Below are 16,578 nucleotides of genomic sequence, written 5' to 3'. Positions count from 1 at the left end.
TGCAGATAATTTATCTCATGATTTGTATCACGTTAATTGTGAATGCAACTGGTCAATCGAATTCCATTTACCACGTCGTCGATGTTGATATTGGAGGAACCCACGTGTTCACAGTAGAGGGTGAATGTGTGTCCTTGTTGGCTACGTGGGACTATCGTCAAAATTTAGAAGACAGGCCTAAAACTATTAGTATTAATACGGCTTCATTTCATAAGAGAATCACTGTAGTAGCACGCCACGGCCAAAATAGCCTCCAGATTGAATATGCGAAAAGCAGTGATCGTGGTATTTATAGGTGCTGGTGCTGGTACCGGTATGATATAAAAAGGCGACAGAAACTGCCAATTCTTCTGAAAGAAATATGGCTTGGTAACGTTACTTCATCATCTAAAGGAAAGTTTGTTTGGGAATATCCCTATGCTGAAATCATTACCGACAGTCCAGCGATATTACCTCTACACTCAAATGCTCTTTTCAAATGTGGGTCTACTTCAATTGCCAATTCAAAAATTGGCCCTGTTCACTGGAATGTTGCATTCAACGGAACATCTGACAAATATAATGTTACTGGTGACGTCATAGAGGTGCGCGATGTCCAGCGTTCTGACAATGGCACAGAGTTGATCTGTAATTTTGATTCCATTGCATACAAAAAGAGTAAAAGCAGACCATTTGTAAAAGTTTTGGAAGCAAATTATATAATTGTTATTGCTACGTATTCACTAAATAGGCCTACCACACATGATACCACAACGCCATTACAACCACAACCAAGCGAGACAAAACAGTTGATGAACTCCGGTCCGACAAAGGTATGTTGTAGTTAGATAAGGATAATCACACTGTTAGATAGGCCTAAACACACTACATTGGCTTCGCCAACTTCAAAGTACGCATACGAACCTTTCTTGCGTGTCAAACCTTATAACTTTTAGTTTTTGAATGTTTAAATATGAGAAAGAGAAAGTAAGATTGGAAGTAAGAGAACAAAATGTAGGCCTATTTTTTTTTTAATGACAAAAATAACAACATTTTCCTTTTTATTGCTTTTAATATATCTTGTCTATTTGTTTTTTGTTATATAATTGTAAATTAGAGAAAAATTAAAACAAAACAAAACAAAGAAACCTTATAACAACTGAGTAAACAGTCAATTATTGAAATATCCAGGAATACGCGCATGTCCTATGGACCCGCAAAATTACGTACTATAGGCTGTTTATGGCCCCTTATCTTAGCAGCAATATTCAACGGGTGGGGACAGCGGAAAGTTTCATTTCACAGAACTTTCTAAGCTGTGTACCAATGAAATAAGTAGGCAATGTAGCTAATCAGGACCCATTGAACTGCCACAAGCTGTGATTCTTGAAAAAAAAAAACGAACAAACAAAAGAAAAGTATCGGTAACTTTGAATCATCCAGAGGCAACGGAACTACAGTGAGGTGTGTGACAATGCATAAAGGAGTGTGGGGCATTTAGGTTGCAGTGCGAAAAGATGGGATAGACAAAATGCAGGATGTTACGAGGCGAGACGTATGGTAAAACCAGAAAGAGCCATCATTGTACTGAATTTGGGTGCGGAACATTGGAGTTAAAGATGTGGTTTGGTGAGGTGGAATTTTATGAAGGTGGTCGCGCGTAATCTTGAACGACCATCTTCAATTTGTTGTTGAATTTTGTACACAGGAACAGGTTGGAGAGGGATGATTTAGCCATGTTTGCCGTATTTACCGTATTATCACATTTTAGAAGTAGGCTAAGTGTACAATTTCCGACAGCGTGATAGACGGGCACATGGAAATACACTTGGAAAAACATGTGAACGCTTTTCAAATCAGAAATTTGAGCAACAACAATTTCATTTCAAAATACCACTGTGTGTGACGTGAAGTCTGCGGCTTACATTATTCATCATATTATTCATCTGAGCAAATCAGAGTATAGGCCTAAGCAGAGAATGCAGGACAGACCACCTGTAAGTGAATAACCTGACGTAACCTAATATCATGATTCACAAACTCTGTTATTCTCAATATCAAGTCATCAAAGTATACGTCACAACCAATGTTATTAATTTTTATTTTGGCTTGATGAATAATAGTTACCGTACAATATTTTGATGCGTAAATTTAATAGAAGCTTTAGTATTAAACAATCTCCCCAAACTCTGAATTGCAGCACTGAAATGCGTCACAAACGAGAGATACTGGTCGTTTTGTGTGTTCCACTAAATATCTATACGTAACCACAACAGGAGATCAGAACTCCAAAATTTGTTTTCGATTATACTCGCACATTCTCGCCAGAGGACTTTCCGAGAAGATTGCGTCTAGACCTATTACTATAGGTTTCTAATATCTTTTTGCCATAATGAAACTTTCCGGAGTTTCAAAACTATCTCGCTGTTTAGTAGTAAGGATTACAAGCTGTCAACGCCGTTTATGTCCCAAACGTTAGCAACAATTTCCAAAGGTAGGGGCTTAGCGGAGGCACCGATTACCTCGGGCTTTACTAAAAATTAGGATGATACTAGGCCTACTAGTAGGTATTCTACCTTTCTTGATAAATTAATCTGTGGCTAGAGGGGGGCTAAAAGAGCGCGCTCTTCTCCCCTTCCCGGCCGTTCAGAAAACTAAGTGTAAAATCACGAAGGTAGCTGAAACTATCCTTAGCTTCTCCCGACCCCAACTTTTGGCTCTCGCAAAGGTTAGGGAATACCAAACCCTTCTTCTCGCCCGCCCTCGGCAACATATCCTGGATCTGCTTTTGAAAATAAAAAAGACAATGACGACGACAAAGACGATGATGTGGGTTGGTGATGATAATAATAACGATAAAATTATAAATTAACCATTTGAACAGAATCGTTAAACAAAATTAATTGTTATTTTCTACAGGACTCTAATGAGGCCAGTAACGGCGTTTCAAAATGGTTTATAATATCCGCAACTATCGCTGCTACCACCACTGGATTGTGTTTCTTTACTTTCATTGGTTTTCGACTCAGGAAGTATAAACGGAAACAATCAACCGTCGACGGCAGAGGATGCCGTGGGAGTTCGGAGCAATGGCTGTCGAGGTGCTCAGGTCCTGATAGCAAGTCAATGCATCTGTGGCCTCTATCGCTTGCTCATAAAAGTTCTGATGAGACTTACAGCGATCTTCGAAACTCACCGATGGTTCATGTTTATGAATGCTTGAAGCCTCAAGGTGGAGAGTACCAACACGAGAATGTGAGCGATATCAAACCCCAATCTTCAGAGCAAACACAAGCTTCGCATGTTACAGATATCGACAAGGACGAAAAACCATTCGAAGAAAAACACGAACAACGAAAGATAGTCGTTGATGTAGAAACAAAACGAAATAAATCAGTCTCGCACAAGACTCCGAAAGCAGAAGAAATACAGCTAAACCGAATAACAGATGTCGGCAAAAGGTCTGCGAGAATTTGGTCTACAGAAAAAGAATGCCAAGAACCGGTGACAAGATACCGAGAACATGGAAAAGATGCTGGAAACTCGATTGACGGTCTGTATGTGAATGCAGGTATTTTCAACAGGCAAAGGCGGTGGCGTTTCAAATATTGATGTAGGAGTTGGACTGGGATAACTTTATTATATTATTTATATATTATTATATATATTATTTATTATATTTATAAATAAATATAATAAATAATATAATAAATAATATATATAATAATATATATTATTATATATATTATTTATTATATTTATTTATATTAAACTTTAAAATTGTGTTTGTTATTAAACTGTTTGTTTGCTTAGTAACTTTTCACTGGATATCCTGATCGTGTAGCCAAGGATTTTTGGGTGCCACTCTTCTCTACGAGTGCCAGTGGACGAAATAATAACCAAACAGTATAGCATGGGTGTATGCAAGGGGTTCGGGAAGGTCGTACGACCCCAACCCCACCCCCATTCCCAAAAAAAAAATTTCAAAGATCCACATTTTTTCCAAAGACATTTTTTCTACGGCCTTTTCACAATGACAAATGAAAAAGCATTGATGAGGTACCAGCAACGAGTCCAAATTCCTTGCCAATTGCGTGACGTAATCTATCTCAATTCCAGCAAATCTGAAACTGAGCCTGCCATCCGCTTCAAGCAAATTGTATTGACATTTTAATCACATCTTGCTGTTATTTCATTGTGAAAAGGTCCAAATACTTAATTATGATCACGACCCACATAGAAAACATCCTGGATACATACCTGTAGAGGACATACAATCAAATGGACACAAGATGACCATCTTTTGTCAGAGATCATCTAGTAGTCTTTGGCCGGTGTGTTTTCATGAAAATAAGTACCGTAGAACCCCTATTAACGGGACTCCTTCGAGAACAAACAAGTGTCCCCTTAATAGGGGTTAAATTGTATTGATTTTGGAGTTTTGCACAATCAGAAAGTGACCCCGTTCCCTTAATATGGGTGTTTCTTTAATAGGGGTTTGGCTGTAGTGTAAAAAGATATATTCAGGGGACACTAACCAAAAAGTTTAAATTGTCCCCTTTAATAGTGGTTTTTTGGCAGTTCTCGTATAATGATTACATAGATTAGCCTATTAATAATTTTATTTTAGTTGAACTAAGAATGAGTTAGAGTTGAATTATAACTAATTTATAACAATAATTTGCAATGCACAAAAATAATTAACTTAAGATATGAAATAACAGATATGTACCGGTAATTAAAATACAAAAGTTGTATATGTTGCCGATATTCTTTCTTGATTCGAGTGTAATGTTAATGACCAATGCAATGGTAATGGCAAAGTTACCCCTTAATAGGTGTGTTCATTGAATAAGAGTGTTCCAAAGGAGGGGTTCTACTGTACATGTATATTTTGTTGAGAGAAAAAAAAAATAAAGTAATTATTTAAGATTCTGATTCGAAGTAACCACTCAAGTAAAATAAGATTTCCAGGGATCACTTTAGAAAAAAATATTTAACTACTTAATAACTTTCATGTTATGCCTGGGTTACTTCTTCTTTCTGAACTTATTTGTTTAAACCGATTTTTACAATAATTTACGGTATGATGTATTTAACTTTCTTGTATATACAATGCAATGTCAAATAAATAAAATTAAAATTAAAATACTTCTTAAATTTTAAATAAATTTTATATTTAATGTTTATATACAAAAAATGAAATGAATACAATGAAACAATAAAGGTAATTTATATTTTTTTATTTTTTTTACTAGTGTACAAATAAAGTGTAATTAAAAAGAACAATATTTTAACTAGTTAACTGAGTTCTACTTTTGACTTACTCTATATATACAAATTAAACACAGATAATTCATGTTACAGAATTGTTAAATATCTTGCGTTTAGTTCGTGTAATAACATACTTGCACCTGAGTTATATTTTATAATGTAAATCCAAACTAAATGTAATTTCATATTCATTGGCAATGCAAAACAAACAAAAATCACAAAGACTATAACAAATTAAGAAAGCTTGTTAGAATGGCAACTAATGAAAGAAATAAAAGCAAATTACAGTTCCCAATTAAGGACCACCTCCAATTAAAGACCATTTTTCTCTTGCCCCGAATGAACACCTATCTTTCATCTTTATAGTGATTATTTTTCTAAAGACCAAAGCTGCTAAAAGACCATGAAAACCTTGGTCCCTAAAGTGGGCTTAAAATGGAGAGAGACCTGTAACTTAAATGTTAGAATGACTAATACAGAATACATACTAAATGAGTAAATTACTGTAATTATTATTGTTAGAATGACAAAAATGAAAAAAAAATATATTAAATGTAAACTGATTTTGCATTGAAATTTCTTTTTATACTATAAGTAGGCATAGCACTCTGCATGCTCACACAGCTTGCCTGAAGGTCAAACAGAGATTTGTAGGGTATTTTTAAATCCATATTAAAAGTAGAAAATATGGTGCAATGGCATAAATATTTTGCATGGACTTTTAATAATAATTGTTCTAACAATATGTAAAGTTTCAGAAGTGTGTGTAAAAGGAAAGGTAGTTTGTCAGCAGTTTAAAAACAACCATTTTGCTTAACGGCATATAAGACTTCCTGTGTTGTGAATCAATAAATTCTCATCATACATTTTTTAAAACACCCCCCTAAATAAAATGGATGGTATCATGTGTTTCACTAAAAATTACAAAGACAATAAACCATGGACCTATTAATAATCTTATTAATAGGTCCATGAATAAACTAAGATCCTGAACTCTGACCTGCAATGCCAGGCATGTTTATACCTTGTGTCTATCGAAAGTTATTGCTAGCCAAAAGAATCAGCTTGGAAATTGGTAAATATTTCACTGTTTTAAAAACCTTTACCTGTAAATGTATAAGGAATATTTCAGGATCATGTGTATGTAATTGGATTTTGTGTTCAACGAGTGAAAAATATGATTAAAATTGGCGAAAAGTTTACCCATCTTTTGAAAATTCATTGGAAAGTGCGGAAGCAGTAAACAGGATGGTAGAGCATGCCGAACACGTTCGGCAGCTAGCCAGCTGGCTGGTCTAAGGATGAAATCAATGATCTCCTCAAAAATAACGAATGTCCAGGTGAGTTTTCAATTTGTTGATTATACATAGCTGCTTGGTATACACACTGCGCATGCGCAGTAGTGATGTGACAGTTTTATTTTATTAACTCACCCCCTGTTCATTTTCAGTAACAAATATATATTGTTAGTTTGTATATCTAAATTTTGTTTTAATGTATCATATGCTTTACAGTAAATTTGTATTATTAGGAATGTTTTATTTTTTTTTTTCTTTCAAGTCATTGGTTTAATAATCCGGTGCCAACTTATGCTCTTTTAGAGGAGATACGCTCTGCCATTGATGAATCACAGAGTATGTCTTATCGGAAAACTTTTCCTTTAGTTTTAAATTGTCTTAGGCTAAAACAACCAACACATTTGGTAGGTTTAATCTCAAAGATAAAGCGCCATGTTTCAAAAGCTGAGAAAACAGGAAATTACAATATCGTTAGCAAAAAAGATTAAACATATTTCTTTGGCGCCAAGCGGTAAAAAACTAATAACATATATTGGTAAGGTTTTACGTATAAGTAATTCAGGAGATATTGAAGAACTGATGGAAGATGAATACCAGTCTTATTATGACAAGGGATATACATTTTATACTATTGTATATGATCCCCCATCCGTATAACCAATTGTACATATACCCATTGAAAAAAGAGTGGGATGATGAATTACTGTCTATCCTGTAGAACTTTTTCAAATTGTTTACTGTGATATAAAATTGTAATCCTTTTAAAACTTGTTTTTATGTATTGCATTTAATATAAACTTGGATATATTGAAAAAATTAACAAAATCCATTTTTCCCTTTAGGAGTTACAGCGTTTATGCATATTTAATTAGGTAGACATATTCTGAAGTCTTATTTACATCGGTACATCTTATTTACAATTTCTATGCTAATCATATTATGATTAGCATAGAAATTGTCATAATTTTGTAATGCCAGGTCCTACAAGTGTGAAATTTTACATGTAAAAAGAAAATTAGTTGTTAATAATGAAAATCAACAAAAAAAAAAAATTGTCAGTACGACCATATGAATACATAATTAGTTTCAAAAAATGAACTTTGTATAATTTACATAATTAATTTTGGTTTTAAAGGGTAGCTCTTAAAAAGGTTACACTGTGTACCAATTTACATCCAAAAAGAGCAAACACAGAAAGATTTATTGCATTTATGCATATTAATGAGCTTTACTTGCATAGGCGTAGATCCCGGGGGATGGGGGATATATCCCCCCAATATTTGACAAGGGGGATGGTCCATTGTATCATCCCCCCCCCCAATATTTTGACTATGTATGTGTTAAAATGGAGTTTTACACACTTCAAAAGACTGTCACAGAAATAATTTGCACTGTCTTATGCGCTTACAAAGATGAAAATTAGCATAATGTATTAATGTTGATAACAAAATTATTTTATCTGGTACCAATCTAAGCTCTTCTTTCATTAGATGTTAGATGTGCTTGCAAAGAGAGCCACATTTCACACTGAAGGGTGTGTACAACATCAGTATGTTATGTCAATTCCAAGAATGTTTAAGTTTATATCGGTTGATGAGGAATTCATTGATTAGGCCTATAATAGCAAATTGCATCAATTTATTTTGCAAAAACAAGAAGTCCAGCTTCAGAGTGGGGGGGGGGGACATCCCCTGTCCGCACAAGGGCACACATTGGCGCCAACACCAGGCACGTAACAGGGTCTTGGGTATTTATTTTCCTGGTTAGTAATTTACAATACCCACCCCACTCCCCATATAAAAATCAATACGACATAGGGCTTATATTATTTATAATATAGGCCACACACGTGTGTTTGAAACTAAATATAAGCATTTTTATCATGGTTTTATTTATTACAAACATATTCTTTCACCAATCAATACATATTGAGGCCCTTCTTTTTGGTTAAAACGATCTATCTTAAATTTCTCTTTCTTGAGTTTGGGACTACTATTAGGCTTATGTCAGGGTTTGTATGGGTTTTGGAAAGTCATGAAAAGTTATGGAAATTTGTTTAGGTAATTTCCAGGACCTTAAAAGTTATGGAAAAATTATTTGGTTATGGAAAAGTTATGGAAATATGTAGAATGTGACAAATAAAATAAATAGTATGTCAAACATTTGTGTTGTTTTATTTTTAAAAAAACAAATCATTTTCTCAGAATTTAGGACGATTTCCGACCGACTGTCAATTTCCTTTGTGCGCCGCGGCACACTGTAGTCTGTACTGATTTTTGTTAATAAACTGTGCTGGTTGACTGAACCTTGGCTTTGCTGCGCATGTGCAATTGTAGTTGGAAAAAAATTAGCAAACAAAAACTAATGCAGGATTGTTTGGTGTGACGACGAACGAAGCGCGTTGTGTAACACGCGGTTGGATGATGAAAGTCGGCGGCTGATGGTTGAAAAGTATCGAATATGCCTGGAAAGTGTGACATGATGGAACACTTTATTAAACTAACAGAGCGGCTGAAGTTAAACAACATGATTCAAGTTAGTATAGATGGACCTAATGTCAATTGGTCATATTATGAGAAACTGTCGGCTGAATTGAAAACTGATGATTCTGCGCCATCCCTTATCAATATTGGAAGTTGTGGATTGCATATCGTACATGGAGCATTTAAAGGTGCATGTGAATCGGTTGATTGGGATGTAGCTGGCCTTCTGAAAGCGATGCACACTCTCTTTAAAGATACATCTGCAAGAAGGGAAGATTATGAAAAGATAAATGGTTGCAGTCGTTATGCTTTGAGGCACTGCGCAACTCGGTGGATTGAAGACATTCCTGTGGCCAAGCGTGCAATAGAAGTTCTACCTTTGATGAAGAACTATGTAACGACAGTGTTGAAGTACTGATCTGGAGAACCTCCTACGCAACCTCATGGCAAGATGCATTAAAGAAGACGTTTTAATGAAAGCAGACACAGCACCACTGCTATTGAAACTCAACATGACAGATAAGAACATTTTGTTACGTCCAAAATTAGTTCATGTAAGATTCTCTGCTACCCACAAATTGAAGGAATTCATTGCAACAAAGGTGACATCTGAAAGACAAGAACTCCAGTTCCGAATGGACTGTCGGGACATGTTGGTATATTCAGTGAGAAAACTCCTTGAAAAGTGTCCCTTCAAATATTCATTGACAAGAAACTCAGTTTGCATGGCACCTCAGAAAATGGCGACAGTTCCAACTGACTGCAAAACCCGTTTCAGTTGTGTACTCTCTACACTGGTGAACAGCAGACGGGTTGAGGAACATGTTTGCGATGGGCTCTTGAAGGAGTATGATTCATTTTTGGTACATGTTGTTGCCCCGAACAAACATAAATTTAAGGACTTTGATACAAGAAACGTCCGGTTGGATACATTCTACTATGAATACATGGCAGAGAACTGCTCGTACACTGGTCTCTGGAAAGTTTTTAAGCTACTCCTAATCCTGTCACACGACTGAGAAGTCCATTACGTCACAGAGAGTTGTTTACGATTACATACAATCATGCGGTGGGCTGTTGGAAGTACCGATGTCAAAAGAAATCATCTTAGCTGCTCAAAGTGGTAGGATGAAGTACCATGCTTACCTTGAAGCAAACAAGCAAAAAAAAAACTGAGAGTGAGGCCTCAAGAAAACGAAGCCTCATTCTGGATCAAGTCAGGGAACTGAAAAGCAAGTCAAAGCGACTACGTGATGATGTTCAATCTCTTCTTACCTCAGCTGACACTTTAGCCGTTTCTGCGGAGAAGAAAGGTTGTCTCGCAGACTTGACAAAGTCGAATTCTTTCCGCAATACAGCAAAGGAAAAGCAGACTGAACTAGAACTAACGGAACGAGAAATAACAAAACTAAAAGATAAATCAAAATCGATGATCAGTTAAATTTAAATAACAGATTTTTACAATGTATAATATACAACTCATCCACAATGCAATAAGCAGTATTTATCTTAACATATAATGCAATATGTAAGCTATATATTATCTCCTAACTAATTTAGTACAAATCTGTTCCTTTGCAACAACTCATCTGCTATTCAATAATAAGCAATATTTATCCATAATAGCAGTTATTATTCTGAAGTTCAATATTTCGCATATATTTTGTGTATATTATATTTAGTCATAACAAGTTTATGAGGTTTTTTTTTCACTAAAGCGAACATTATTTAGATTGGACAAATCTGTTCTACCTTCAACATGTAATGCAATATGTAAGCTACCTGTATATATTATCTCATAACTACTTTTGTACAAACTGTTTCTTATGCAACAACTCATCCCCAATGCATTGATAAGCAATACTTATTCAAAATAACAGTTATTGATTACTCAATTTTTGTATATTGTATATAATATATTTAGTCACATTTTGATGTTTTTTTCAGTAAATAGAACATACTGTATCTATTTAGACTGGACAAATCTGTATCTCCAACAACATGCAATGCAATATAAGCAATCTCATAATTGCTATTCAATTTCAAATATGTTCCTTCTCAACTCATCAGTAACACTTTACTGTAAATTACAAGTAGTAACAGTTATTAATAAATTTTAATTTTTTGTCTATTATATAGATTGTATTTAGTCATTTTGATGTTTTTTACTAAATAGAACCTATTTATACTGGACAAATCTGCAACATCCACAGAGCAATATATTCAATATTAATTCATAGTTCTCTAATAACTATTCTACAGTTAAAGTTTCTTTATTATATAGTTGGATTTGTTTAGACTAGACAAGTCTGTTCTGCAATTACTCATCCGCAACGCAGTATATAAGTATAATCAGTTATTAAAGATTTTTATATAATTTTTTTTTTTTGTTTCACTAAATAGAACACTCATTTAAAGAATAAAAGAAAAAGTTGCCTTGTAAAAAATGTTCCGTGTCATTATTTTTGTGTGAAATGGTTTTGGAAATTAAACATTTTGGCTCTGGAAAAGTTTTGGAATTTTCCCAAGTTCAAAGTGTATGAACCCTGTTATGTGTTTAAATAACTTAAAAGGATAAACCTAAAAAAGGCCTAAAAAATGCGCCCGAAGCGCGCAAAATATTTTTGTGTTTTTAATTCTAATTTCGTCGGAATTGATGAAAACTCCCTAAAATGTGCAATTTATAGAGGAAATTGGCCTACCGTAACAAGAAATGCGAGCAAAGATTTTAAGAATTTTAGGCACTTTCAGAGGATGCATTTGTCAAATGGTGGGGAAAGACTTTCCAAAGATGGATATTTTTCCTTGTCCCCCGGTGTTTTTAATTCTAATTTCATTGGAATTGATCCAAACTCCCTAAAATGTGCAATTTTTAGAGGTAATTGACCAATGCTAATAAGAAATGCACGCAAAATTTGGGGTTTTTTAGGCACTTTCAGGGGATAAAAAGGGCATTTATAAAGGGGTGGGGAAGATTTTCCCCTTGTCCCACAGCGGTTAGGCCATCGGGCAGCATAGATCAAAGGAGTTATGACAGTTTTTTGAGTGGAGAAGGGTTGCAGGGTGTTGTGAGTCTGGTCATTATGATACAGTATCTTCCTTTCTTGTCTTTATTTTTCTCTTCTCTTTCACTTTTTCTTCTTTCTCTTTCCCTCCCTCTCCCCTCTTTTTTTTCTCTTATTACCCAGCCCGGTACGACGGCTTGGTCAGCCCGGTAAAAACTGTCAGGGGAGGGCCAGTTTTCCCCCTGCCCTGTTATATGTACCAGGTTTATCTCAATGATTCAGAAAAACGTCCTAAAAAATGTAAAAATGATTAATATTGCAATTTTAGCTGATTTTAGGCAGGTTTTTGATCAGATTTTAAATATTTTAAATTGACATAACTTTTGATTGAATGAACCGATTTTTTTGATTTTTGCAGAAAAAATAAAGCTCTTATTGTTCTCTATAAGATGAGTAGCATCTTTTGTGCATCTGATATACAGTACTTTAATTTTTTGAGTGCTATACCTACTATAAGCACAAATAAACTGTCATTAAAATAAATACAAAAGTCATTGTTATTGACAACAGCCTCTGTTTCCTTTGTATAATTACATATTTTTAATTATACAATACTTTTCTTCAATTAAATAGCAAATTAAATTAATTATGCTGTCTGTGGTGAGCTTATAGATGTAGAAAAGTCATGAGGTAAAAAAAATTTTAATTCCATATTTGAATTGCTTAATTTTTATATCTCAATAAGTTATTAATTTAAATTTTCCATCAATATTGACAGTTTAACTGTATTGTTTTGCATAGATCCTTAAATTAGCTGGTACCATAATCAATTTATTTGTTTTGTATTAACATCTCTGTTAATCGGTAAAACTACTTTTTTTTCGATTTTGTTCCTCATTGGAAGCTAATAATTTATTTGATCCTAAATGAGCTATTCAAAGTAACCCTGCCCCGCCCCACCCCCTCTTTTTGACTGATAGTACATATTTAAAAACTTTAAAATACATTTCAATAGTGCTTATATTTTATATTTAAATATATTAGTATTTTTAAATTGCAATTAGAAAGAAATACATCATCCCAATTAATAATGCATTCTTTTGCTTCCAGTACATTGGCTGGTAATAAATTTAAAAGTTATTGTACTAAAATTGTGTGCAATTCGGTGAAACCTGAATTATTTTGATCTGTTTCATTGGAAGTTAATAACTTATTTGATTCTTTTAGATGAACAATTAGATTTGTTTTTAATAAAGGTTCGATGACTTGATTTATCGAAACATTGGTTGGTAATAAATTTAAAAGTTATTGTAGTAAAGTGTGTGCAATTCGGTGAAAACTGAATTATTTTGATTTGCTTTAATATTGGAAGTTAATAACTTATTCGATTCTTTTAGAAGAACAATTAGATTTGTTTTTAATGAAGCTTCGATGACTTGTTGCATATTGCACCGCAGATGTTAAATTGATAGTGTTAATAATTAAATATAAATTAAAATTTCAAAGCACTTTATTTTATTTATTTTTTTTTTATTAACATAGCATTCTATTTATTTTTTTTTTTTATATTTATAATTTGTTTTGTGGTAGACCCAGACATGAGCGAACCCATTTGCCCAATTGTCTGGGCTTAAAGAAGACCTAGCTATTTTGTGTGTACGTGGGGAATGCAATATAACGTCACAGAAAGGGTAGTTAAGTTTTAATTTCTCAGTTTCAGTTTCAGTTAAGCTTTTTTTACTGACATCAAAATTGCAGCCCAGGCTGAATTACATTACATAATTAAAACATCTCAAATATCAATAAGCACAAGACATGAAATACAATGGTAAAATTAACATTAAAATATATCAAAATTTGAAACACCAGAAATTCACAAAAAATGAAAACTTTATGTTATACATAATTAAATAAATTATTATATTTAGTTAATTTGGGTAGAGATATGTGCATATAAAATCCAAATTTTGTAAAACTGGAGTTCAAAATTGAGGGTTTAAGGCCTATATAAATAGAATTATTTTCCATCTCAAAAATGTCAGTCTTAGAGATTCTACTACTAGAAAGGGGATTGTTTCCCCTCGTCCCATACTAAGATGTATATACAGTGCTTGTCCTTTGTTGAAAGGTAAGCACTTGTATACATTTGAAGCTGTCTTTCGGTGGTTATCCGTTTGGATAGTGGGTGACCACAAGTCCAACTTAATGCGCCTGCTAGACCTGAACAGTAAAAACGGGTCCTGGACAGCAGGGTATCCAGTTACAGAGGTCTTCTGTTTAAGCATTAATGCTGAAAGAATTGAGGGTTTAAGGCCTATATAAATAGAATTATTTTCCATCTCAAAAATGTCAGTCTCAGAGATTCTACTACTAGAAAGGGGATTGTTTCCCCTCGTCCCATACTAAGATGTATATACAGTGTTTGTCCTTTGTTGAAAGGTAAGCAACTTGTATATATTTGAAGTTGTCTTTCGCTGGTTATCCGTGTGGATGGGTGACCACAAGTCTAACTTAATGCACCTGCGAGACCTGAACAGTAAAATCGAATCCTGGACAGCAGGGTATCCAGTTAGAGAGGTCTTCTGTTTAAGATCAATGCTGAAAGAGTTCTTCAGTAAAAAGGAACCATCCTTAACGTACACAATTAGCAGCTGTAAAGATGTCAGGTACCGGAAGCCATGCCCCAGACGATCTGACACCAGCGATCTGCTTTATCTACATTTTCCTGTTGAATTTAACAGCCACTCAAGCCAGGGCAGATGCAGCTATGGATGTTGCCGTTGCAGAAGCCAGACTAGCTGTATGGGAGCTTGGGTAGCAGCGCAGTAGTGTATTTGGCAGTCAGATTTTATCACTGTTTTATCATAATTGAATTATGATCCAAGAAAGCTGAATTGGACGTACAAAAGACCTTATACCTAGTGCAAGTGATGGTCTAGGCGCTTATCTGGAGAATACAGAGAAGGTTCTTTCAAACAAGAACGCAGCAGTAGCTCTGGCAATAGACACCTCCGCTAGCCAATGGTACCTACCACACTTTGGGGTATATGATCCACATAAGCCGGGGATAATAAGAGTTGTGCTTTACCCAAGTGCCGAATTCAATGGAACATCCCTAACAAGTTTCTCGTTCGCGAAGATCATCAGCACGTCTACCTTTTTGATGGTTTCAGAACAACAACCAAGATGCCAATATAGTAGAACATCAGACGTCTTTGTATTAGCCTAGCAAAGCGGCTGGATAACTGAGCACACATCAATGCTGTCCATGTGTTCTGGTAGCCATGTTGACAAGGTATCCTGTGTGGACTTGTAACTCTGTGTGTTTTAGTACTAAATACGACTGGGTGTCAAAAGAAAGAGAGAATGGTACAACCAGCAATGGCAACGTTTGGTCTACGACTAACTGTGGAAGTTGAGAAAGATCAAAGTCACTACCTACTTATTTGTGGTTGCAAAAAATCGCATCCAAAGCCCTGAAGTTATGAAAGCCTTTCCCACCAACGACCGCGCTAGCGATCTCAAATATTTAGATCTCAACATTGACAATCCACGTCTATTGGGACTTGAAGGCTGACTTCTTCACTTTATCAATCTCAGCGGACGAGAAACCATTCACAGAACGAGGCGTTTTATCCAAGATTAACGGTCTATCTGACCCCATAGTCTTCGCTGCTCCGGTAGTTGTTTGAGATAAAACGATGCCAATAAATGTGTACATGGTAGGATGTTGTGGCGTTGATGTACTAGTTTTGTGCGCTAAACAAGTACTGTAGCGCACGACTAGGGATACTCCCCGAGGAGTACAGACTGTCTCTTATACACATCTAGATGTGTATAAGAGACAGGTGTAGCATTGTGTAAAGGTAGAGTGAGAACACCAAAGTTACCAGTGTTTAATGATAGCAAAGATGACCTAGATGCGTATTTGCGAAGGTTTGAAAGGTATGCAGAGGTGCAAGGTTGGGCTGAGAATGAATGGGCAGTGAATTTAAGTGCCTTGTTAACTGGTAGTACATTGGAAGTGTATTCTAGATTAAGTAATGTAGAGGCAGACAACTACATATGTTTGAAAACCGCATTATTGAAACGATTCAATCTCACTAAAGAAGGTTTTAGAGAAAAATTCTTTTCAGGTAAACCCATTGATGGAGAAACAAGTCAGCAGTTTTCTACTAGATTGGTGAACTACTTGACTAGGTGGATTGAGTTATCTGAAATCTGTCTCTTATACACATCTAGATGTGTATAAGAGACAGGTTTAGGATTACTGTGTGGATCTAAGCACTACATTGTTACTTTATTGTTCGTAAAACCCAATCTGTTTAGCCTCTATAAATATATATATTTATAGAGGCTATATATATATAAATATATATTGAATTATAGGATGATACTCTTATTAATAGTACTCAACACATCCTTAATAAAATCATTTTTAAGACAATCAAAGTGTTTAATACTGTAAAACCAGCTAAACTTTCATGTGCAAAAAAATTTCACAAATACTGTACCATACAGAATTTATTAATATCGTAT

The sequence above is a fragment of the Anneissia japonica genome, unplaced genomic scaffold (genome assembly GCF_011630105.1).
Source record: "Anneissia japonica isolate Jap-2015-1 unplaced genomic scaffold, ASM1163010v1 scaffold287778_len1315358_cov176, whole genome shotgun sequence".
Taxonomy (NCBI): Eukaryota; Metazoa; Echinodermata; class Crinoidea; order Comatulida; family Comatulidae; genus Anneissia; species Anneissia japonica.
This window is presented reverse-complemented; position numbering follows the sequence as displayed.